Below are 26,535 nucleotides of genomic sequence, written 5' to 3'. Positions count from 1 at the left end.
CACGTCCACTGCCTTGCCCCCATCCACCTCCTTGGTCACTTTCTCAAAAAACTCAATAAGGTTAGTAAGGCACGACCTACCTGCCACAAAACCATGCTGACTATCACCTATCAATTCATTACTCTCCAAATAACTATAAATCCTATCCCTTATAATTTTTTCCAACATCTTGCCGACAACAGAAGTGAGACTCACCGGTCTATGTTTTGTGTGTGTTGGAGGGGCGCGGTGCGTGTGTGTGTTGGAGGGGTGCGGTGCGTGTGTGTGTTGGGGGGGCGTGGTGCGTGTGTGTGTTGGTGGGACGCGGTGCATGTGTGTGTTGGAGGGGCGGTGTATGTTTGTGTTGGAGCAGCAGTTTTTGTGTATGTTTTGTGTGTGTTGGAGGGGCAGTGTGTGAGCATGTGTGGGAGGGGCAGTGTGTGAGCATGTGTGGGAGGGGCAGTGTGTGAGCATGTGTGGGAGGGGCAGTGTGTGAGCATGTGTGGGAGGGGCAGTGTGTGAGCATGTGTGGGAGGGGCAGTGTGTGAGCATGTGTGGGAGGGGCAGTGTGTGAGCATGTGTGGGAGGGGCAGTGTGTGAGCATGTGTGGGAGGGGCAGTGCGTTTCTGAGTCTAAAGGTTTGTCTGTATTGGAGAGGCAAAAAATTGATGTTGGCAATTTCTCCATGCGTAACAGTAACTTGGCAAATTGCAGAGAAATATTTGTATTGAGAAGTGTGATTAATAATTAATCAATTCTGTTCTGACGGGGTTCGTCTTTCTCAGATTCAAAATGTGCTGAAAGTTTTTGTTGAATTGTTGCAATAAAAAATGGAGTTGCAACTGAATGAGATATTTGCTATTTAGTGTAAGCACATTGAGTTGAGTTGTTGGCCCGCCCCAAGCAGCTCTGCTGTGAGTTGTCCTGACTCCCTTGCCGTTGTGTCACTGGATGCTGAGTCCTCACACTGCCAGCAAGCCTCCAGTTCAGAGGCAGAGTGGACTGTGGATGTGTATGTGCGAGAGCTGGCAGCAATGCCTCCAAGGACAAAGGCTGAGGGGTGGAGTTTGGCACAGGCTGAGGGAGAGCTGAGGCATGTGACAGGGACTCACTGAGAGCTACATTACATTAGATCAGTGTCAGGAAGATAGGCACTCAAACTTGGGCCCATTCTCGTCTGCTCAGAATTGTCATCTTGCCCGATAGCCTGCAGACATCCTCCTGGTCACATGATCCTAGTTGAAGCTGCTGGGTCAGGCATCTGACAACTCCAGAGGCACGAGTTTATACGGACAGGTTAGTTGTCTGCAAAGCAGGGTTAATGCTTAGCCATCTAATTTGTGTATGTGCTCACTGGTGAAGTGTCAACCTCTTGACATAGCAATACTGGTCGTCTGAGAGTGCCATGCTGTGTCGGACAGTTCTACCGCCCGTGTGTGTATACATTGCATGTTAGTGCAAGTGCACCCCAGTGTGGCACCCCCTCTCACATGCCTACCCCGTCTACTCTCATCCAACATGCAAATTAGCATACAAGTTGAAACTACTGGATATCTGAGTGAGATTACCGAATGACAGTGTGGAGGAGCTGAATTAATATTATTATAGATACAGGAGGTGCTGGGGTATGAGGGATTACTAAATCACCCTTTGAGGGAGCTGGATTAACATCAGTAGAGATACAGTTCGCAACACAGTGTTTTGGGGGAGAGGGGTTACTAAGTGACACTTTGAGGGTGCTGGATTAACATCAGTAGAGATATGTGGGGGTGATTTTCCCAAAAGAAGCTCAAGTGCCCAACGGGCAGGAAAACGGGAAATTTTCCCACCTGTTTTTTGGGTGCACTTCGTGGGATGGATTTCTGGCACTTTGTGCATCACAGAATCCGTCGGGGAAATCATGCTGGTGAGGGGGTGGGTACTAATCCTGCCCGAGAGGCTGGCATCAACGTGCTGAGTGGCCCACTCACTGCGCATGTGCCGATTCGTCAATGAGGGAGTTCAGCGCATGGCTCCCCCATTGCCGGCCTCCCGCTAGCCAGCTTCACTGATGGCTTACTCAAACCCCCCGGCATGATCGTTGGCCTTCGTGACCCCCACCCACCCACCCTCCACTTGCATGATTGCCGGCTTCCCTGACCCCAGCCAGCCCCAATTGTCGGCCCCCCCATAGCCAGCCTGACCCTTGAGGGCGAGGGGTTACTGAGTGACAGTGTGAGGGATCTGGATTAACATCACAGAGATACAGTCAATAACACACGGTGCTGGGGGGAGAGGGGTTACTGAGTGACATGTGAGGGAGTTAGATTAACAGCAGTCCAGTCAGTACTGAGGGAGTACTCACTGTCAGAGGGTCAGTGCTGAGGGAGCGCTGCACTGTCAGAGGGTCAGTACTGAGGGAGCGCTGCACTGTCAGAGGGTCAGTACCGAGGGAGTACTCACTGTCAGAGGTTCATTACTGAGGGAGTGCTGCACTGTCAGAGGGTCAGTACTGAGGGAGTGCTGTACTGTCAGAGGGTCAGTACTGAGGGAGTGCTGCACTGTCAGAGGGTCAGTACTGAGGGAGTGCTGCACTGTCAGAGGGTCAGTACTGAGGGAGTGCTGCACTGTCAGAGGGTCAGTACTGAGGGAGTGCTGCACTGTCAGAGGGTCAGTACTGAGGGAGCGCTAAACTGTCACTTGGTCAGTACTGAGGGAGTGCTGCACTGTCAGAGGGTCAGTACATTTTTATTATTCATTCGTGGGACATGGGCGTCACTGGCTGGCCAGTATTTATTGCCCATCCCTAGTTGCCCTTGGAGGGCAGTTGAGAGTCAACCACATTGCTGTGGCTCTGGAGTCACATGTAGGCCAGACCAGGTAAGGACAGCAGATTTCCTTCCCTAAAGGACATTAATGAACCAGATGGGTTTTTCTGACAATCGACAATGGTTTCATGGTCACCAGTAGATTTTTAATTCCAGATTTGTTTTGATTGAATTCAAATTCCACCATCTACCGTGACGTGATTTGAACCCGGTTCCCCCAGAACATTAGCTGAGTTTCTGGATTAATAGTCAAGTGATAATACCACTAGGCCATTGCCTCCCCTCACCTGAGGGAGTGAGGGCGAGCTTCAATGTTCGAGAGCTACGACTAAGGGAGTTGACGGTTTAGATGCTTTGGAACTTTACTCTTTATCTAACTCAGCTGTACATGTCCTGATGTGGAGTTGCTAGCGTTAGACTGGGGTAGGTACAATAAGTAATCTCACAACACCAGATTCTGCATCCATCAGCACCAGGACCGGGTTTGATTACTAGCTTGGGTCACTGTCTGTGAGGAGTTTGCACATTCTCCCCCGTCTGCGTGGGTTTCGTCCGAGTGTTCAGGCTTCCTTCCACAGTCCGAAAGATGTGCTGGTTAGGTGCATTGGCCATGCTAAATTCTCCCTCCGTGTACCTGAACAGTGTGATGTCCAGGGGATTTTCACAGTAACTTCATTACTGTCCAATGTAAGCCGACTTGTGACACTAATAAATAGACTTTAAACTTCATGACAAAAGAAAAACAACAGGTGATTCTTCTGACTGTCTTCAGCATTTGCTGTCATTCAGAGTTTAACTTTCCCTGGGGCACCAGATGCGAAAACCTTTCAAGAATTGATGAGGGAATTGTTAGAGAGTACTACAACCCCAAGCCACCTCTGATTCTGAGATGATATTGGTTTTACTCAATAACCCAAGAGCCAGGGGAATTGATTACCAGTTTCCTAACTAGGTTAAGGTGATTGGCGGAAGCATGTGAATTAATAACGTAACTATTCAAAAACACCTATTAGCTGAAGCTCAACTGGACTTCAAACAGGTGCCAAGATGGCTTTATCATTGGAAAATGCTGCAAGTGGAGCATATGAATGCTCCACTCCTCCTGCTCCTATCTTCTATGTTCCTATATTTCTATGAATTTAAACTTCAAGTTTCGGAGCGTTGCCCCTTCATCAGGTGAGTGACTCACCTGATGAAGAGGCAATGCTCCGAAAGCTCATACCACCAAATAAACCTGTTGGACTTTAACCTGGTGTTGTGAGACGACTTACTATCCTGGGAGTGTTGAATGTGGACAGTGTAGAGGGAGATTTATTCTGTATCTATCCCCGTGTCCTAGGAGTGTTTGATGGGGACAGTATAGACGGAGATTTACTCTGTATCTAACCCTGTGCTGTATCTGTCCTGGGAGTGTTTGATCGGGGCAGTGGAAAGGGAGCTTTACTCTGTATTTAACCCTGTGTTGGTCATGCCCTGGGAGTGTTTGACAGGGACAGTGTAGCAGGAGCTTTACCTGTAGTTAAACCCGTGCTGTACCTGTCCTGGAAGTGTTTAATTGGACTGTGTTGAGGTTTAAGTTTATGGTGGATGAATGATCCAGTATCATTGGTGTTAACGGCTATGGCTGAGATAAACAAGAATCTCTATACTTGGCATCCTCTTTAATGAGCTCAGTGTGCCTTTGCCAAAAGAGGGGTTACTCCTGGTCAAATACAAACCAGGTTTCCAGGAAAGCTGATGTGAGAGGGGACACATCAGTCTCTCCTCAGACATGTCGAATTCACCAGTGATATTTTGTTTTTCCCTTTGGACTGTGGAGCAGAAAGGATGTGAGATCCAGGAAACACAATTCTTATCCCGAAAGCCAAAGTCTGTTGGTTAGGAATAATGGACTTTCTCAGTCCCGCCTTCCCCTCTGCCAATACCCAATCCCAAATTTAATCTCAAATCCAAGCTGGAGAGGATCTGAGAATGAGACTGGATAGCAAGAGGACTTTATCTCCATTGTGCCCCTGTTGATTTTTGGTAAAGTTATCTGATTAATCCCACTCATTTGTCAATTTATCCAATAACTCTGCAATAGTTTTATCTTCAAAGATTTTTAATATATGTTAATGTAATTGTGAAGTAACAGAGAATCAGAGAATTTCGCCCGTTGTGACAGCACTGGCTCTCCGAGTAATTCATCTCTTGCCATTCCCTTGGCTTCTAACTGTAACATTGCATATTTTTCCTTTTCCAAATTCCCTTGTGATTGCGTTGACTGACCCTGTCTCCACCGCACTCTCAACACTGACCCTGTCTGCACCGCACTCTCAACACTGACCCTGTCTCCACCGCACTCTCAACACTGACCCTGTCTCCACCGCACTCTCAACACTGACCCTGTCTGCACCGCACTCTCAACACTGACCCTGTCTCCACCGCACTCTCAACACTGACCCTGTCTGCACCGCACTCTCAACACTGACCCTGTCTCCACCGCACTCTCAACACTGACCCTGTCTGCACCGCACTCTCAACACTGACCCTGTCTCCACCGCACTCTCAGCACTGACCCTGTCTCCACCGCACTCTCAGCACTGATCCTGTCTCCACCGCACTCTCAACTCTGACCCTGTCTCCGCCGCACTCTCAACTCTGACCCTGTCTCCACCGCACTCTCAACTCTGACCCTGTCTCCACCGCACTCTCAACACTGACCCTGTCTGCACCGCACTCTCAACACTGACCCTGTCTCCACCGCACTCTCAACACTGACCCTGTCTCCACCGCACTCTCAACACTGACCCTGTCTGCACCGCACTCTCAACACTGACCCTGTCTCCACCGCACTCTCAACACTGACCCTGTCTGCACCGCACTCTCAACACTGACCCTGTCTCCACCGCACTCTCAACACTGACCCTGTCTGCACCGCACTCTCAACACTGACCCTGTCTCCACCGCACTCTCAGCACTGACCCTGTCTCCACCGCACTCTCAGCACTGATCCTGTCTCCACCGCACTCTCAACTCTGACCCTGTCTCCGCCGCACTCTCAACTCTGACCCTGTCTCCACCGCACACTCAACTCTGACCCTGTCTCCACCGCACTCTCAACACTGACCCTGTCTCCACTGCACTCTCAACACTGACCCTGTCTCCACCGCACTCTCAACTCTGACCCTGTCCCCACCGCACTCTCAGCACTGACCCTGTCTCCACCGCACTCTTAACTCTGACCCTGTCTCTACCGCGCTCTACGCGCTGACCCTGTCCCCATCGTACTCTCAGCACTGAGCCTGTCCCCACCACAATCTCAACACTGACCCTGTCTCCACCGCACTCTCAGCACTGATCCTATCTCCACCATACTCTCAACATTGACCCTGTCTGCACCGCACTCTCAACACTGACCCTGTCTCCACCGCACTCTCAACTCTGACCCTGTCTCCACCGCACTCTCAGCACTGACCCTGTCTCCACCGCACTCTCAGCACTGACCCTGTCTCCACCGCACTCTCAGCACTGATCCTGTCTCCACCGCACTCTCAGCACTGATCCTGTCTCCACCGCACTCTCAACACTGACCCTGTCTCCACCGCACTCTCAACACTGACCCTGTCTCCACCGCACTCTCAACACTGACCCGGTCTCCACCGCAATCTCAACACTGACCCTGTCTCTACCGCACTCTCAACACTGACCCTGTCTCCACCGCACTCTCAACACTGACCCTGTCTCATCTGCACTCTCAACTCTGACCCTGTCTCCACCGCCCTCTCAACTCTGACCCTGTCCCCACCGCACTCTCAGCACTGACCCTGTCTCCACCGCACTCTCATCATTCACGCTCTCTCCACCGCACTCTCAGCATTGAATCTGTCTCCGCTGCATTCTCTGCACTGACCCTGTCTCCACCGCACTCTCAACACTGACCCTGTCTCCACCGCACTCTCAACACTGACCCTGTCTCCACCGCACTCTCAACACTGACCCTGTCTCCACCGCACTCTCAACACTGACCCTGTCTCCACCGCACTCTCAACACTGACCCTGTCTCCACCGCACTCTCAACACTGACCCTGTCTCCACCGCACTCTCAACACTGACCCTGTCTCCACCGCACTCTCAACACTGACCCTGTCTCCACCGCACTCTCAACACTGACCCTGTCTCCACCGCACTCTCAACACTGACCCTGTCTCCACCGCACCCTCAACACTGACCCTGTCTCATCTGCACTCTCAACTCTGACCCTGTCTCCACCGCCCTCTCAACTCTGACCCTGTCCCCACCGCACTCTCAGCACTGACCCTGTCTCCACCGCACTCTCATCATTCACGCTCTCTCCACCGCACTCTCAGCATTGAATCTGTCTCCGCTGCATTCTCTGCACTGACCCTGTCTCCACCGCACTCTTAACTCTGACCCTGTCTCCACCGCACTCTCCGCGCTGACCTTGTCCCCATCGCACTCTCAGCACTGATCCTGTCCCCACCACAATCTCAACACTGACCCTGTCTCCACCGCACTCTCAGCACTGATCCTGTCTCCACCGCACTCTCAACTCTGACCCTGTCTCCGCCGCACTCTCAACTCTGACCCTGTCTCCACCGCACTCTCAACTCTGACCCTGTCTCCACCGCACGCTCAACACAGACCTTGTCTCCTCTGCACTCTGAACACTGACCCTGTCTCCACGGCACGATCAACTCTGAACCTGTCTCCACCGCACTCTCAACACTGACCCTGTCTCCACCGCACTCTCAACACTGACCCTGTCTCCACCGCACTCTCAACACTGACCCGGTCTCCACCGCAATCTCAACACTGACCCTGTCTCCACCGCACTCTCAACACTGACCCTGTCTCCACCGCACTCTCAACACTGACCCTGTCTCCACCGCACTCTCAACACTGACCCTGTCTCCACCGCACTCTCAACAATGACCCTGTCTCCACCGCCCTCTCAACACTGACCCTGTCTCCATCGCACTCTCAACACTGACCCTGTCTCCACCGCACTCTCAACACTGACCCTGTCTCCACCGCACTCTCAACACTGACCCTGTCTCCACCGCACTCTCAACACTGACCCTGTCTCCACCGCACTCTCAACACAGACCTTGTCTCCACCGCACTCTCAACACTGACCCTGTCTCATCTGCACTCTCAACTCTGACCCTGTCTCCACCGCCCTCTCAACTCTGACCCTGTCCCCACCGTACTCTCAGCACTGACCCTGTCTCCACCGCACTCTCATCATTCACGCTCTCTCCACCGCACTCTCAGCATTGAATCTGTCTCCGCTGCATTCTCTGCACTGACCCTGTCTCCACCGCACTCTCAACACTGACCCTGTCTCCACCGCACTCTCAGCACTGACCCTGTCTCCACCGCACTCTCAACACTGACCCTGTCTCCACCGCACTCTCAACACTGACCCTGTCTCCACCGCACTCTCAACACTGACCCTGTCTCCACCGCGCTCTCCGCGCTGACCCTGTCCCCATCGCACTCTCAGCACTGATCCTGTCCCCACCACAATCTCAGCACTGACCCTGTCTCCACCGCACTCTCAGCACTGATCCTGTCTCCACCGCACTCTCAACTCTGACCCTGTCTCCGCCGCACTCTCAACTCTGACCCTGTCTCCACCGCACTCTCAACTCTGACCCTGTCTCCACCGCACTCTCAACACTGACCCTGTCTCCACCGCACTCTCAACACTGACCCTGTCTCCACCGCACTCTCAACACTGACCCTGTCTCCACCGCACTCTCAACACTGACCCTGTCTCCACCGCACTCTCAACACTGACCCTGTCTCCACCGCACTCTCAACACTGACCCTGTCTCCACCGCACTCTCAACACAGACCTTGTCTCCACCGCACTCTCAACTCTAACCCTGTCTCCTCTGCACTCTCAACTCTGACCCTGTCTCCACTGCCCTCTCAACTCTGACCCTGTCCCCACCGCACTCTCAGCACTGACCCTGTCTCCACCGCACTCTCATCATTCACGCTCGCTCCACCGCACTCTCAGCATTGAATCTGTCTCCGCTGCATTCTCTGCACTGACCCTGTCTCCACCGCACTCTCAACACTGACCCTGTCTCCACCGCACTCTCAGCACTGACCCTGTCTCCACCGCACTCTCAACTCTGACCCTGTCTCCACCGCACTCTCAGCACTGACCCTGTCTCCACCGCACTCTCAACACTGACCCTGTCTCCACCGCACTCTCAACACTGACCCTGTCTCCACCGCACTCTCAACACTGACCCTGTCTCCACCGCACTCTCAACACTGACCCTGTCTCCACCGCACTCTCAACACTGACCCTGTCTCCACCGCACTCTCAACACTGACCCTGTCTCCACCGCACTCTCAACACTGACCCTGTCTCCACCGCACTCTCAACACAGACCTTGTCTCCACCGCACTCTCAACACTGACCCTCTCTCATCTGCACTCTCAACCCTGACCCTGTCTCCACCGCCCTCTCAACTCTGACCCTGTCCCCACCGCACTCTCAGCACTGACCCTGTCTCCACCGCACTCTCATCATTCACGCTCTCTCCACCGCACTCTCAGCATTGAATCTGTCTCCGCTGCATTCTCTGCACTGACCCTGTCTCCACCGCACTCTTAACTCTGACCCTGTCCCCATCGCACTCTCAGCACTGATCCTGTCCCCACCACAATCTCAACACTGACCCTGTCTGCACCGCACTCTCAGCACTGACCCTGTCTCCATCGCACTCTCAGCACTGACCCTGTCTCCACTGCACTCTCAACACTGACCCTGTCTCCACCACCATCACAGCACTGACCCTGTCCCCACCACAATCTCAACACTGACCCTGTCTCCACCGCCCTCTCAGCACTGATCCTATCTCCACCGTACTCTCAACATTGACCCTGTCTGCACCGCACTCCCAACACTGACCCTGTCTCCACCGCACTCTCAACTCTGACCCTGTCTCCGCCGCACTCTCAACTCTGACCCTGTCTCCACCGCACTCTCAACACTGACCCTGTCTCCTCTGCACTCTCAACTCTGACCCTGTCTCCGCCGCACTCTCAACTCTGACCCTGTCTCCACCGCACTCTCAACACTGACCCTGTCTCCACGGCACTCTCAACACTGACCCTGTCTCCACGGCACTCTAAACTCTGACCCTGTCTCCACCGCACTCTCAACACTGACCCTGTCTCCACCGCACTCTCTGCACTGATCCTGTCTCCATCGTACTCTCAACATTGACCCTGTCTGCACCGCACTCTCAACACTGACACTGTCTCCACCGCACTCTCAACACTGACCCTGTCTCCACGGCACTCTCAACACTGACCCTGTCTCCACGGCACTCTAAACTCTGACCCTGTCTCCACCGCACTCTCAACACTGACCCTGTCTCCACCGCACTCTCTGCACTGATCCTGTCTCCATCGTACTCTCAACATTGACCCTGTCTGCACCGCACTCTCAACTCTGACACTGTCTCCACCGCACTCTCAACACTGACCCTGTCTCCACGGCACGATCAACTCTGACCCTGTCTCCACCGCACTCTCAACACTGACCCTGTCTCCACCGCACTCTCAACACTGACCCTGTCTCCACCGCACTCTCAACACTGACCCTGTCTCCACCACACTCTCAACACTGACCCTGTCTCCACCGCACTCTCAACACAGACCTTGTCTCCACCGCACTCTCAACACTGACCCTGTCTCCTCTGCACTCTCAACTCTGACCCTGTCTCCACTGCCCTCTCAACTCTGACCCTGTCCCCACCGCACTCTCAGCACTGACCCTGTCTCCACCGCACTCTCATCATTCACGCTCTCTCCAACGCACTCTCATCACTGACCCTGTCTCCACGGCACTCTCAACTCTGACCCTGTCTCCACCGCACTCTCAACACTGACCCTGTCTCCGCTGCACTTTCAACACTGACCCTGTCTCCACCGCACTCTCAACACTGACCCTGTCTCCACCGCACTCTCAACACTGACCCTGTCTCCACCGCACTCTCAACACTGACCCTGTCTCCACCGCACTCTCAACACTGACCCTGTCTCCACCGCACTCTCAACACTGACCCTGTCTCCGCTGCACTTTCAACACTGACCCTGTCTCCACCGCACTCTCAACACTGACCCTGTCTCCACCGCACTCTCAACACTGACCCTGTCTCCACCGCACTCTCAACACTGACCCTGTCTCCACCGCACTCTCAACACTGACCCTGTCTCCACGGCACTCTCAACTCTGACCCTGTCTCCACCGCACTCTCAACACTGACCCTGTCTCCGCTGCACTTTCAACACTGACCCTGTCTCCACCGCACTCTCAACACTGACCCTGTCTCCGCTGCACTTTCAACACTGACCCTGTCTCCACCGCACTCTCAACACTGACCCTGTCTGCACCGCACTCTCAGCACTGACCCTGTCTCCATCGCACTCTCAGCACTGACCCTGTCTCCACTGCACTCTCAGCACTGACCCTGTCCCCACCACAATCTCAACACTGACCCTGTCTCCACCGCCCTCTCAGCACTGATCCTATCTCCACCGTACTCTCAACATTGACCCTGTCTGCACCGCACTCCCAACACTGACCCTGTCTCCACCGCACTCTCAACTCTGACCCTGTCTCCGCCGCACTCTCAACTCTGACCCTGTCTCCACCGCACTCTCAACACTGACCCTGTCTCCTCTGCACTCTCAACTCTGACCCTGTCTCCGCCGCACTCTAAACTCTGACCCTGTCTCCACCGCACTCTCAACACTGACCCTGTCTCCACGGCACTCTCAACACTGACCCTGTCTCCACGGCACTCTAAACTCTGACCCTGTCTCCACCGCACTCTCAACACTGACCCTGTCTCCACCGCACTCTCAACACTGACCCTGTCTCCACCGCACTCTCAACACTGACCCTGTCTCCACGGCACTCTCAACTCTGACCCTGTCTCCACCGCACTCTCAACACTGACCCTGTCTCCGCTGCACTTTCAACACTGACCCTGTCTCCACCGCACTCTCAACACTGACCCTGTCTCCGCTGCACTTTCAACACTGACCCTGTCTCCACCGCACTCTCAACACTGACCCTGTCTGCACCGCACTCTCAGCACTGACCCTGTCTCCATCGCACTCTCAGCACTGACCCTGTCTCCACTGCACTCTCAACACTGACCCTGTCTCCACCACCATCACAGCACTGACCCTGTCCCCACCACAATCTCAACACTGACCCTGTCTCCACCGCCCTCTCAGCACTGATCCTATCTCCACCGTACTCTCAACATTGACCCTGTCTGCACCGCACTCCCAACACTGACCCTGTCTCCACCGCACTCTCAACTCTGACCCTGTCTCCGCCGCACTCTCAACTCTGACCCTGTCTCCACCGCACTCTCAACACTGACCCTGTCTCCTCTGCACTCTCAACTCTGACCCTGTCTCCGCCGCACTCTCAACTCTGACCCTGTCTCCACCGCACTCTCAACACTGACCCTGTCTCCACGGCACTCTCAACACTGACCCTGTCTCCACGGCACTCTAAACTCTGACCCTGTCTCCACCGCACTCTCTGCACTGATCCTGTCTCCATCGTACTCTCAACATTGACCCTGTCTGCACCGCACTCTCAACACTGACCCTGTCTCCACCGCACTCTCAACATTGACCCTGTCTGCACCGCACTCTCAACTCTGACACTGTCTCCACCGCACTCTCAACACTGACCCTGTCTCCACGGCACGATCAACTCTGACCCTGTCTCCACCGCACTCTCAACACTGACCCTGTCTCCACCGCACTCTCAACACTGACCCTGTCTCCACCGCACTCTCAACACTGACCCTGTCTCCACCACACTCTCAACACTGACCCTGTCTCCACCGCACTCTCAACACTGACCCTGTCTCCACCGCACTCTCAACACTGACCCTGTCTCCACCGCACTCTCAACACTGACCCTGTCTCCACCGCACTCTCAACACTGACCCTGTCTCCACCGCACTCTCAACACTGACCCTGTCTCCACCGCACTCTCAACACTGACCCTGTCTCCACCGCACTCTCAACACTGACCCTGTCTCCACGGCACTCTCAACTCTGACCCTGTCTCCACCGCACTCTCAACACTGACCCTGTCTCCGCTGCACTTTCAACACTGACCCTGTCTCCACCGCACTCTCAACACTGACCCTGTCTCCGCTGCACTTTCAACACTGACCCTGTCTCCACCGCACTCTCAACACTGACCCTGTCTGCACCGCACTCTCAGCACTGACCCTGTCTCCATCGCACTCTCAGCACTGACCCTGTCTCCACTGCACTCTCAACACTGACCCTGTCTCCACCACCATCACAGCACTGACCCTGTCCCCACCACAATCTCAACACTGACCCTGTCTCCACCGCCCTCTCAGCACTGATCCTATCTCCACCGTACTCTCAACATTGACCCTGTCTGCACCGCACTCCCAACACTGACCCTGTCTCCACCGCACTCTCAACTCTGACCCTGTCTCCGCCGCACTCTCAACTCTGACCCTGTCTCCACCGCACTCTCAACACTGACCCTGTCTCCTCTGCACTCTCAACTCTGACCCTGTCTCCGCCGCACTCTCAACTCTGACCCTGTCTCCACCGCACTCTCAACACTGACCCTGTCTCCACGGCACTCTCAACACTGACCCTGTCTCCACGGCACTCTAAACTCTGACCCTGTCTCCACCGCACTCTCAACACTGACCCTGTCTCCACCGCACTCTCTGCACTGATCCTGTCTCCATCGTACTCTCAACATTGACCCTGTCTGCACCGCACTCTCAACACTGACCCTGTCTCCACCGCACTCTCAACATTGACCCTGTCTGCACCGCACTCTCAACTCTGACACTGTCTCCACCGCACTCTCAACACTGACCCTGTCTCCACGGCACGATCAACTCTGACCCTGTCTCCACCGCACTCTCAACACTGACCCTGTCTCCACCGCACTCTCAACACTGACCCTGTCTCCACCGCACTCTCAACACTGACCCTGTCTCCACCACACTCTCAACACTGACCCTGTCTCCACCGCACTCTCAACACAGACCTTGTCTCCACCGCACTCTCAACACTGACCCTGTCTCCTCTGCACTCTCAACTCTGACCCTGTCTCCACTGCCCTCTCAACTCTGACCCTGTCCCCACCGCACTCTCAGCACTGACCCTGTCTCCACCGCACTCTCATCATTCACGCTCTCTCCAACGCACTCTCAACACTGACCCTGTCTCCACGGCACTCTCAACTCTGACCCTGTCTCCACCGCACTCTCAACACTGACCCTGTCTCCGCTGCACTTTCAACACTGACCCTGTCTCCACCGCACTCTCAACACTGACCCTGTCTCCACCGCACTCTCAACACTGACCCTGTCTCCACCGCACTCTCAACACTGACCCTGTCTCCACCGCACTCTCAACACTGACCCTGTCTCCGCTGCACTTTCAACACTGACCCTGTCTCCACCGCACTCTCAACACTGACCCTGTCTCCACCGCACTCTCAACACTGACCCTGTCTCCACCGCACTCTCAACACTGACCCTGTCTCCACCGCACTCTCAACACTGACCCTGTCTCCACGGCACTCTCAACTCTGACCCTGTCTCCACCGCACTCTCAACACTGACCCTGTCTCCGCTGCACTTTCAACACTGACCCTGTCTCCACCGCACTCTCAACACTGACCCTGTCTCCGCTGCACTTTCAACACTGACCCTGTCTCCACCGCACTCTCAACACTGACCCTGTATCCACCGCACTCTCAACACTGACCCTGTCTCCACCGCACTCTCAACACTGACCCTGTCCCCACCGCACTCTCAACTCTGACCCTGTCTCCACCGCACTCTCAACACTGACCCTGTCTCCGCTGCACTTTCAACACTGACCCTGTCTCCACCGCACTCTCAGCACTGACCCTGTCTCCACCGCACCTTCAACACTGACCCTGTCTCCACCGCACCTTCAACACTGACCCTGTCTCCACCGCACTCTCAACACTGACCCTGTCTCCACCGCACTCTCAACACTGACCCTGTCTCCGCTGCACTTTCAACACTGACCCTGTCTCCACCGCACTCTCAGCACTGACCCTGTCTCCACCGCACCTTCAACACTGACCCTGTCTCCACCGCACCTTCAACACTGACCCTGTCTCCGCTGCACTTTCAACACTGACCCTGTCTCCACCGCACTCTCAACACTGACCCTGTCTCCACCGCACTCTCAACACTGACCCTGTCTCCACCGCACTCTCAACACTGACCCTGTCTCCACCGCACTTTCATCTCTGACCCTGTCTCCATCGCACTGTCAGCACTGACCCTGTCCCCACCACAATCTCAACATTGACCCTGTCTCCACCGCACTCTCAACTCTGACCCTGTCTCCACCGCACTCTCAGCACTGACCCTGTCTCCGTCGCACTCTCAACACTGACCCTGTCTCCACCGCACTCTCAGCACTGACCCTGTCTCCGTCGCACTCTCAACACTGACTCTGTCCCCACCGTACTCTCAACACTGACCCTGTCTCCACCGCACTCTCAACACTGACTCTGTCTCCACCGTACTCTCAACACTGACCCTGTCTCCACCGCACTCTCAGCACTGACCCTGTCTCCGTCGCACTCTCAACACTGACCCTGTCTCCACCGCACTCTCAGCATTCACCCTGTCTCCACCGCACTCTCAGCACTGACCCTGTCTCCACCGCACTCTCAGCACTGACCCTGTCTCCACCGCACTCCCAACACTGACCCTGTCTCCACCGCACTCTCAACACTGACCCTGTCTCCACCGCACTCTCAACTCTGACCCTGTCTCCACCGCACTCTCAGCACTGACTCTGTCTGCACCGCACTCTCAACACTGACCCTGTCTCCACCGCACTCTCAACACTGACCCTGTCTCCACCGCACTCTCAACACTGACCCTGTCTCCACCGCACTCTCAGCATTCACCCTGTCTCCACCGAACTCTCAGCAATGACACTGTCGCCACCACACTCTCAACTCTGACCCTGTCTGCACCGCACTCTCAGCACTGCCCCTGTCTCCACCGCACTCTCAACTCTGACCCTGTCTCCATCGCACTCTCAGCACTGACCCTGTCCCCACCACAATCTCAACACTGACCTTGTCTCCACCGCACTCTCAACTCTGACCCTGTCTCTACCGCACTCTCAACACTGACCCTTTCTCCACCACATTCTCAGCACTGACCATGTCTCCACCGCACTCTCAGTACTGACCCTGTCTCTATTTCACTCTCAGCACTGACCCTGTCTCCACTCTACTCTCAGAAATGACACTGTCTCCACCGCACTCTCAACACTGACCCTGTCTCCTCCACACTCTCAACACTGACCCTGTCTCCACCGCCCTCTCAACACTGACCCTGTCTCCACCGCACTCTCAGCACTGCCCCTGTCTCCACCGCACTCTCAACTCTGACCCTGTCTCCACCGCACTCTCAACACTGACCCTGTCCCCACCACAATCTCAACATTGACCCTGTCTCCACCGCACTCTCAACTCTGACCCTGTCTCCACCACACTCTCAGCACTGATCCTGTCTCCACCGTACTCTCAACACTGACCCTGTCTCCACCGCACTCTCAACTCTGACCCTGTCTCCACCGCACTCTCAACACTGACCCTGTCTCCACCGCACTCTCAACTCTGACCCTGTCTCCACCGCACTCTCAACTCTGACCCTGTCTCCACCGCAATCTCAGCACTGACCCTGTCTCCACCGCACTCTCAACACTGACCCTGTCTCCACCGCGCTCTCAGCACTGACCCTGTCTCCACCGCACTCTCAACACTGACCCTGTCTCCACCGCACTCTCAACACTGACCCTGTCTCCACCGCACTCTCAGCATTCACCCTGTCTCCACCGCACTCTCAACACTGACCCTGTCCCCACCAGAATCTCAACATTGAACCTGTCTCCACCGCACTCTCAACACTGACCCTGTCTCCACCGCACTCTCAACACTGACCCTGTCTCCACCGCACTCTCAAGACTGACCCTGTCTCCACCGCACTCTCAACTCTGACCCTGTCTCCACCGCAATCTCAACAATGACCCTGTCTCCACCGAACTCTCAGCACTGACCCTGTCTCCACCCCACTCTCAACAATGACCCTGTCTCCACCGAACTCTCAGCAATGACACTGTCGCCACCGCACTCTCAACTCTGACCCTGTCTCCACCGCACTCTCAGCACTGACCCTGTCTGCACCGCACTCTCAACACTGACCCTGTCCCCACCAGAATCTCAACATTGAACCTGTCTCCACCGCACTCTCAACACTGACCCTGTCTCCACCGCACTCTCAACACTGACCCTGTCTCCACCGCACTCTCAAGACTGACCCTGTCTCCACCGCACTCTCAACTCTGACCCTGTCTCCACCGCAATCTCAACAATGACCCTGTCTCCACCGCACTCTCAACAATGACCCTGTCTCCACCGAACTCTCAGCAATGACACTGTCGCCACCGCACTCTCAACTCTGACCCTGTCTCCACCGCGCTCTCAGCACTGACCCTGTCTCCACCGCACTCTCAACACTGACCCTGTCTCCACCGCACTCTCAACACTGACCCTGTCTCCACCACACTCTCAGCACTGACCCTGTCTCCACCGCACTCTCAACACTGACCCTGTCTCCACCGCACTCTCAACACTGACCCTGTCTCCACCGCACTCTCAGCACTGACCCTGTCTCCACCGCACTCTCAGCACTGACCCTGTCTCCACCGCACTCTCAGCACTGACCCTGTCTCCACCACACTCTCAGCACTGATCCTGTCTCCACCGCACTCTCAACAGTGACCCTGTCTCCACCGCACTCTCAACACTGACCCTGTCTCCACCGCACTCTCAACACTGACCCTGTCTCCACCGCACTCTCAGCATTCACCCTGTCTCCACCGCACTCTCAACACTGACCCTGTCCCCACCAGAATCTCAACATTGAACCTGTCTCCACCGCACTCTCAACACTGACCCTGTCTCCACCGCACTCTCAACACTGACCCTGTCTCCACCGCACTCTCAAGACTGACCCTGTCTCCACCGCACTCTCAACTCTGACCCTGTCTCCACCGCAATCTCAACAATGACCCTGTCTCCACCGAACTCTCAGCACTGACCCTGTCTCCACCCCACTCTCAACAATGACCCTGTCTCCACCGAACTCTCAGCAATGACACTGTCGCCACCGCACTCTCAACTCTGACCCTGTCTCCACCGCACTCTCAACTCTGACCCTGTCTCCACCGCACTCTCAGCACTGACCCTGTCTGCACCGCACTCTCAACACTGACCCTGTCCCCACCAGAATCTCAACATTGAACCTGTCTCCACCGCACTCTCAACACTGACCCTGTCTCCACCGCACTCTCAACACTGACCCTGTCTCCACCGCACTCTCAAGACTGACCCTGTCTCCACCGCACTCTCAACTCTGACCCTGTCTCCACCGCAATCTCAACAATGACCCTGTCTCCACCGCACTCTCAACAATGACCCTGTCTCCACCGAACTCTCAGCAATGACACTGTCGCCACCGCACTCTCAACTCTGACCCTGTCTCCACCGCACTCTCAGCACTGACCCTGTCTGCACCGCACTCTCGACACTGACCCTGTCTCCACCGCACTCTCAACTCTGACCCTGTCTCCACCGCACTCTCAGCACTGACCCTGTCTGCACCGCACTCTCAACTCTGACCCTGTCTCCACCGCACTCTCAGCACTGACCCTGTCCCCACCGCACTTTCAACTCTGACCCTGTCTCCATCGCACTCTCAGCACTGACCCTGTCCCCACCACAGTCTCAGCACTGATCCTGTCTCCACCGTACTCTCAACACTGACCCTGTCTCCACCGCACTCTCAACTCTGACCCTGTCCCCACCACAGTCTCAGCACTGATCCTGTCTCCACCGTACTCTCAACACTGACCCTGTCTCCACCGCACTCTCAACACTGACCCTGTCTCCACCGCACTCTCAGCACTGACCCTGTCTCCACCGCGCTCTCAGCACTGACCCTGTCTCCACCACAATCTCAACACTGACCCTGTCTCCACCGCACTCTCAACACTGACCCTGTCCCCACCAGAATCTCAACATTGACCCTGTCTCCACCGCACTCTCAACTCTGACCCTGTCTCCACCACAGTCTCAGCACTGATCCTGTCTCCACCGTACTCTCAACACTGACCCTGTCTCCACCGCACTCTCAACTCTGACCCTGTCTCCACCGCGCTCTCAGCACTGACCCTGTCTCCACCACAATCTCAACACTGACCTTGTCTCCACCGCACTCTCAACTCTGACCCTGTCTCCACCACAGTCTCAGCACTGATCCTGTCTCCACCGTACTCTCAACACTGACCCTGTCTCCACCGCACTCTCAACTCTGACCCTGTCTCCACCGCACTCTCAACACTGACCCTGTCTCCACCGCACTCTCAACACTGACCCTGTCTCCACCGCACTCTCAGCATTCACCCTGTCTCCACCGCACTCTCAACACTGACCCTGTCCCCACCAGAATCTCAACATTGAACCTGTCTCCACCGCACTCTCAACACTGACCCTGTCTCCACCGCACTCTCAACACTGACCCTGTCTCCACCGCACTCTCAACACTGACCCTGTCTCCACCGCACTCACAACACTGACCCTGTCTCCACCGCACTCTCAACTCTGACCCTGTCTCCACCGCACTCTCAACACTGACCCTGTCTCCACCGCACTCTCAACACTGACCCTGTCTCCACCGCACTCTCAACACTGACCCTGTCTCCGCTGCACTTTCAACACTGACCCTGTCTCCACCGCACTCTCAACACTGACCCTGTCTCCACGGCACTCTCAACTCTGACCCTGTCTCCACCGCACTCTCAACACTGACCCTGTCTCCGCTGCACTTTCAACACTGACCCTGTCTCCACCGCACTCTCAACACTGACCCTGTCCCCACCGCACTCTCAACACTGACCCTGTCTCCACCGCACTCTCAACACTGACCCTGTCCCCACCGCACTCTCAACACTGACCCTGTCTCCACCTCCCTCTCAACACTGACCCTGTCTCCACCGCACTCTCAACACTGACCCTGTATCCACCGCACTCTCAACACTGACCCTGTCCCCACCGCACTCTCAACTCTGACCCTGTCTCCACCGCACTCTCAACACTGACCCTGTCTCCGCTGCACTTTCAACACTGACCCTGTCTTCACCGCACTCCCAACACTGACCCTGTCTCCACCGCACTCTCAGCACTGATCCTGTCTCCACCGTACTCTCAACATTGACCCTGTCTGCACCGCACTCTCAACCCTGACCCTGTCTCCACCGCACTCTCAACACTGACCCTGTCCCCACCGCACTCTCAACTCTGACCCTGTCTCCACCGCACTCTCAACACTGACCCTGTCTCCGCTGCACTTTCAACACTGACCCTGTCTCCACCGCACTCCCAACACTGACCCTGTCTCCACCGCACTCTCAGCACTGATCCTGTCTCCACCGTACTCTCAACATTGACCCTGTCTGCACCGCACTCTCAACACTGACCCTGTCTCCGCTGCACTTTCAACACTGACCCTGTCTCCACCGCACTCTCAGCACTGACCCTGTCTCCCCCGCACTCTCAACACTGACCCTGTCCCCACCGCACTCTCAACACTGACCCTGTCTCCACCGCACTCTCAACACTGACCATGTCTCCGCTGCACTTTCAACACTGACCCTGTCTCCACCGCACTCTCAGCACTGACCCTGTCTCCAACGCACTCTCAGCACTGACCCTGTCTCCACCATCCTCTCAGCACTGACCCTGTCTCCACCGCACTCTCAGCACTGACACTGTCTCCACCGCACTCTCAACACTGTCCCTGTCTCCACCGCACTCTCAGCACTGACCCTGTCTCCAACGCACTCTCAACTCTGACCCTGTCTCCACCGCGCTCTCAGCACTGACCCTGTCTCCACCACAATCTCAACACTGACCCTGTCTCCGCCGCACTCTCAACTCTGACCCTGTCTCCACCACCATCACAGCACTGACCCTGTCCCCACCACAATCTCAACACTGACCCTGTCTCCACCGCCCTCTCAGCACTGATCCTATCTCCACCGTACTCTCAACATTGACCCTGTCTGCACCGCACTCCCAACACTGACCCTGTCTCCACCGCACTCTCAACTCTGACCCTGTCTCCGCCGCACTCTCAACTCTGACCCTGTCTCCACCGCACTCTCAACACTGACCCTGTCTCCACGGCACTCTCAACACTGACCCTGTCTCCACGGCACTCTAAACTCTGACCCTGTCTCCACCGCACTCTCAACACTGACCCTGTCTCCACCGCACTCTCTGCACTGATCCTGTCTCCATCGTACTCTCAACATTGACCCTGTCTGCACCGCACTCTCAACACTGACCCTGTCTCCACCGCACTCTCAACATTGACCCTGTCTGCACCGCACTCTCAACTCTGACACTGTCTCCACCGCACTCTCAACACTGACCCTGTCTCCACGGCACGATCAACTCTGACCCTGTCTCCACCGCACTCTCAACACTGACCCTGTCTCCACCGCACTCTCAACACTGACCCTGTCTCCACCGCACTCTCAACACTGACCCTGTCTCCACCACACTCTCAACACTGACCCTGTCTCCACCGCACTCTCAACACAGACCTTGTCTCCACCGCACTCTCAACACTGACCCTGTCTCCTCTGCACTCTCAGCTCTGACCCTGTCTCCACTGCCCTCTCAACTCTGACCCTGTCCCCACCGCACTCTCAGCACTGACCCTGTCTCCACCGCACTCTCATCATTCACGCTCTCTCCAACGCACTCTCAACACTGACCCTGTCTCCACGGCACTCTCAACTCTGACCCTGTCTCCACCGCACTCTCAACACTGACCCTGTCTCCGCTGCACTTTCAACACTGACCCTGTCTCCACCGCACTCTCAACACTGACCCTGTCTCCACCGCACTCTCAACACTGACCCTGTCTCCACCGCACTCTCAACACTGACCCTGTCTCCACCGCACTCTCAACACTGACCCTGTCTCCACCGCACTCTCAACACTGACCCTGTCTCCACCGCACTCTCAACACTGACCCTGTCTCCGCTGCACTTTCAACACTGACCCTGTCTCCACCGCACTCTCAACACTGACCCTGTCTCCACCGCACTCTCAACACTGACCCTGTCTCCACCGCACTCTCAACACTGACCCTGTCTCCACCGCACTCTCAACACTGACCCTGTCTCCACGGCACTCTCAACTCTGACCCTGTCTCCACCGCACTCTCAACACTGACCCTGTCTCCGCTGCACTTTCAACACTGACCCTGTCTCCACCGCACTCTCAACACTGACCCTGTCTCCGCTGCACTTTCAACACTGACCCTGTCTCCACCGCACTCTCAACACTGACCCTGTATCCACCGCACTCTCAACACTGACCCTGTCTCCACCGCACTCTCAACACTGACCCTGTCCCCACCGCACTCTCAACTCTGACCCTGTCTCCACCGCACTCTCAACACTGACCCTGTCTCCGCTGCACTTTCAACACTGACCCTGTCTCCACCGCACTCTCAGCACTGACCCTGTCTCCACCGCACCTTCAACACTGACCCTGTCTCCACCGCACCTTCAACACTGAACCTGTCTCCACTGCACTCTCAGCACTGACCCTGTCTCCACCGCACTCTCAACACTGACCCTGTCTCCACCGCACTCTCAACACTGACCCTGTCTCCGCTGCACTTTCAACACTGACCCTGTCTCCAACGCACTCTCAGCACTGACCCTGTCTCCACCGCACCTTCAACACTGACCCTGTCTCCACCGCACCTTCAACACTGACCCTGTCTCCGCTGCACTTTCAACACTGACCCTGTCTCCACCGCACTCTCAACACTGACCCTGTCTCCACCGCACTCTCAACACTGACCCTGTCTCCACGGCACTCTCAACTCTGACCCTGTCTCCACCGCACTCCCAACACTGACCCTGTCTCCACCGCACTCTCAGCACTGACCCTGTCTCCACCGTACTCTCAACATTGACCCTGTCTGCACCGCACTCTCAACACTGACCCTGTCTCCGCTGCACTTTCAACACTGACCCTGGCTCCACCGCACTCTCAACACTGACCCTGTCTCCGCTGCACTTTCAACACTGACCCTGTCTCCACCGCACTCTCAGCACTGACCCTGTCTCCAACGCACTCTCAGCACTGACCCTGTCTCCACCATCCTCTCAGCACTGACCCTGTCTCCACCGCACTCTCAGCACTGACACTGTCTCCACCGCACTCTCAACACTGACCCTGTCTCCACCGCACTCTCAGCACTGACCCTGTCTCCACCGCACTCTCAACACTGACCCTGTCTCCACCGCACTCAGCACTGACCCTGTCTCCACCGCACTCTCAGCACTGACCCTGTCTCCACCGCACTCTCAGCACTGACACTGTCTCCACCGCACTCTCAACACTGACCCTGTCTCCACCGCACTCTCAGCACTGACACTGTCTCCACCGCACTCTCAGCACTGACCCTGTCTCCACCGCACTCTCAGCACTGACCCTGTCTCCACCGTACTCTCAACACTGTCCCTGTCTCCACCGCACTCTCAGCAGTGACCCTGTCTCCAACGCACTCTCAGCACTGACCCTGTCTCCACCGCACTCTCAACACTGTCCCTGTCTCCACCGCACTCTCAGCAGTGACCCTGTCTCCAACGCACTCTCAGCACTGACCCTGTCTCCACCGCACTCTCAGCACTGACCCTGTCTCCACCGCACTCTCAGCACTGACCCTGTCTCCAACGCACTTTCAGCACTGACCCTGTCTCCAACGCACTCTCAGCACTGACCCTGTCTCCACCGCACATTCAACACTGACCCTGTCTCCACCGCACTCTCAACACTGACCCTGTCTCCACCGCACTCTCAACACTGACCCTGTCTCCACCGCACTCTCAACACTGACCCTGTCTCCACCGCACTTTCATCTCTGACCCTGTCTCCATCGCACTGTCAGCACTGACCCTGTCCCCACCACAATCTCAACATTGACCCTGTCTCCACCGCACTCTCAACTCTGACCCCGTCTGCACCGCACTCTCAACACTGACTCTGTCCCCACCGCACTCTCAACACTGACCCTGTCTCCACCGCACTCTCAACACTGACCCTGTCTCCACCGCACTCTCAACACTGACTCTGTCTCCACCGTACTCTCAACACTGACCCTGTCTCCACCGCACTCTCAGCACTGACCCTGTCTCCGTCGCACTCTCAACACTGACCCTGTCTCCACCGCACTCTCAGCATTCACCCTGTCTCCACCGCACTCTCAACACTGACCCTGTCCCCACCAGAATCTCAACATTGAACCTGTCTCCACCGCACTCTCAACACTGACCCTGTCTCCACCGCACTCCCAACACTGACACTGTCTCCACCGCACTCTCAACACTGACCCTGTCTCCACCGCACTCTCAACTCTGACCCTGTCTCCACCGCACTCTCAGCACTGACCCTGTCTCCACCGCACTCTCAGCACTGACCCTGTCTCCACCGCACTCTCAACACTGACCCTGTCTCCACCGCACTCTCAACACTGACCCTGTCTCCACCGCACTCTCAACACTGACCCTGTCTCCACCGCACTCTCAACACTGACCCTTTCTCCACCACATTCTCAGCACTGACCATGTCTCCACCGCACTCTCAGTACTGACCCTGTCTCTATTTCACTCTCAGCACTGACCCTGTCTCCACTCTACTCTCAGAAATGACCCTGTCTCCACCGCACTCTCAACACTGACCCTGTCTCCTCCACACTCTCAACACTGACCCTGTCTCCGCTGCACTTTCAACACTGACCCTGTCTCCACCGCACTCTCAGCACTGACCCTGTCTCCACCGCACCTTCAACACTGAACCTGTCTCCACTGCACTCTCAGCACTGACCCTGTCTCCACCGCACTCTCAACACTGACCCTGTCTCCACCGCACTCTCAACACTGACCCTGTCTCCGCTGCACTTTCAACACTGACCCTGTCTCCACCGCACTCTCAGCACTGACCCTGTCTCCACCGCACCTTCAACACTGACCCTGTCTCCACCGCACCTTCAACACTGACCCTGTCTCCGCTGCACTTTCAACACTGACCCTGTCTCCACCGCACTCTCAACACTGACCCTGTCTCCACCGCACTCTCAACACTGACCCTGTCTCCACGGCACTCTCAACTCTGACCCTGTCTCCACCGCACTCCCAACACTGACCCTGTCTCCACCGCACTCTCAGCACTGACCCTGTCTCCACCGTACTCTCAACATTGACCCTGTCTGCACCGCACTCTCAACACTGACCCTGTCTCCGCTGCACTTTCAACACTGACCCTGGCTCCACCGCACTCTCAACACTGACCCTGTCTCCGCTGCACTTTCAACACTGACCCTGTCTCCACCGCACTCTCAGCACTGGCCCTGTCTCCAACGCACTCTCAGCACTGACCCTGTCTCCACCATCCTCTCAGCACTGACCCTGTCTCCACCGCACTCTCAGCACTGACACTGTCTCCACCGCACTCTCAACACTGACCCTGTCTCCACCGCACTCTCAGCACTGACCCTGTCTCCACCGCACTCTCAACACTGACCCTGTCTCCACCGCACTCTCAGCACTGACCCTGTCTCCACCGCACTCTCAGCACTGACCCTGTCTCCACCGCACTCTCAGCACTGACACTGTCTCCACCGCACTCTCAACACTGACCCTGTCTCCACCGCACTCTCAGCACTGACACTGTCTCCACCGCACTCTCAACACTGTCCCTGTCTCCACCGCACTCTCAGCAGTGACCCTGTCTCCAACGCACTCTCAGCACTGACCCTGTCTCCACCGCACTCTCAACACTGTCCCTGTCTCCACCGCACTCTCAGCAGTGACCCTGTCTCCAACGCACTCTCAGCACTGACCCTGTCTCCACCGCACTCTCAGCACTGACCCTGTCTCCACCGCACTCTCAGCACTGACCCTGTCTCCAACGCACTTTCAGCACTGACCCTGTCTCCAACGCACTCTCAGCACTGACCCTGTCTCCACCGCACCTTCAACACTGACCCTGTCTCCACCGCACTCTCAACACTGACCCTGTCTCCACCGCACTCTCAACACTGACCCTGTCTCCACCGCACTCTCAACACTGACCCTGTCTCCACCGCACTTTCATCTCTGACCCTGTCTCCATCGCACTGTCAGCACTGACCCTGTCCCCACCACAATCTCAACATTGACCCTGTCTCCACCGCACTCTCAACTCTGACCCCGTCTGCACCGCACTCTCAACACTGACTCTGTCCCCACCGTACTCTCAACACTGACCCTGTCTCCACCGCACTCTCAGCACTGACCCTGTCTCCGTCGCACTCTCAACACTGACCCTGTCTCCACCGCACTCTCAGCACTGACCCTGTCTCCGTCGCACTCTCAACACTGACTCTGTCCCCACCGTACTCTCAACACTGACCCTGTCTCCACCGCACTCTCAACACTGACTCTGTCTCCACCGTACTCTCAACACTGACCCTGTCTCCACCGCACTCTCAGC

General features: G+C 56.1%; 1 protein-coding gene across 1 annotated transcript in view; it reads left to right on the top strand.

Annotated features, from left to right (window-relative positions):
- Positions 1–1,127: 1,127 nt before the first annotated feature.
- Positions 1,128–26,535, top strand: part of nr1h3 (nuclear receptor subfamily 1, group H, member 3) — a 462,162-nt gene continuing 436,754 nt past the window's right edge. Inside the window, exon 1 of the mRNA XM_078220325.1 lies at positions 1,128–1,275. The gene's annotated coding sequence lies outside the window, so the exon portion shown is untranslated. The remainder of the gene's footprint in view (positions 1,276–26,535) is intronic.

The sequence above is a fragment of the Mustelus asterias genome, chromosome 9 (assembly GCF_964213995.1).
Source record: "Mustelus asterias chromosome 9, sMusAst1.hap1.1, whole genome shotgun sequence".
Classification (NCBI taxonomy): Eukaryota; Metazoa; Chordata; class Chondrichthyes; order Carcharhiniformes; family Triakidae; genus Mustelus; species Mustelus asterias.
Note: the sequence above shows the minus strand (reverse complement) of the source record. Positions and strands in the feature narration are given on the sequence as shown.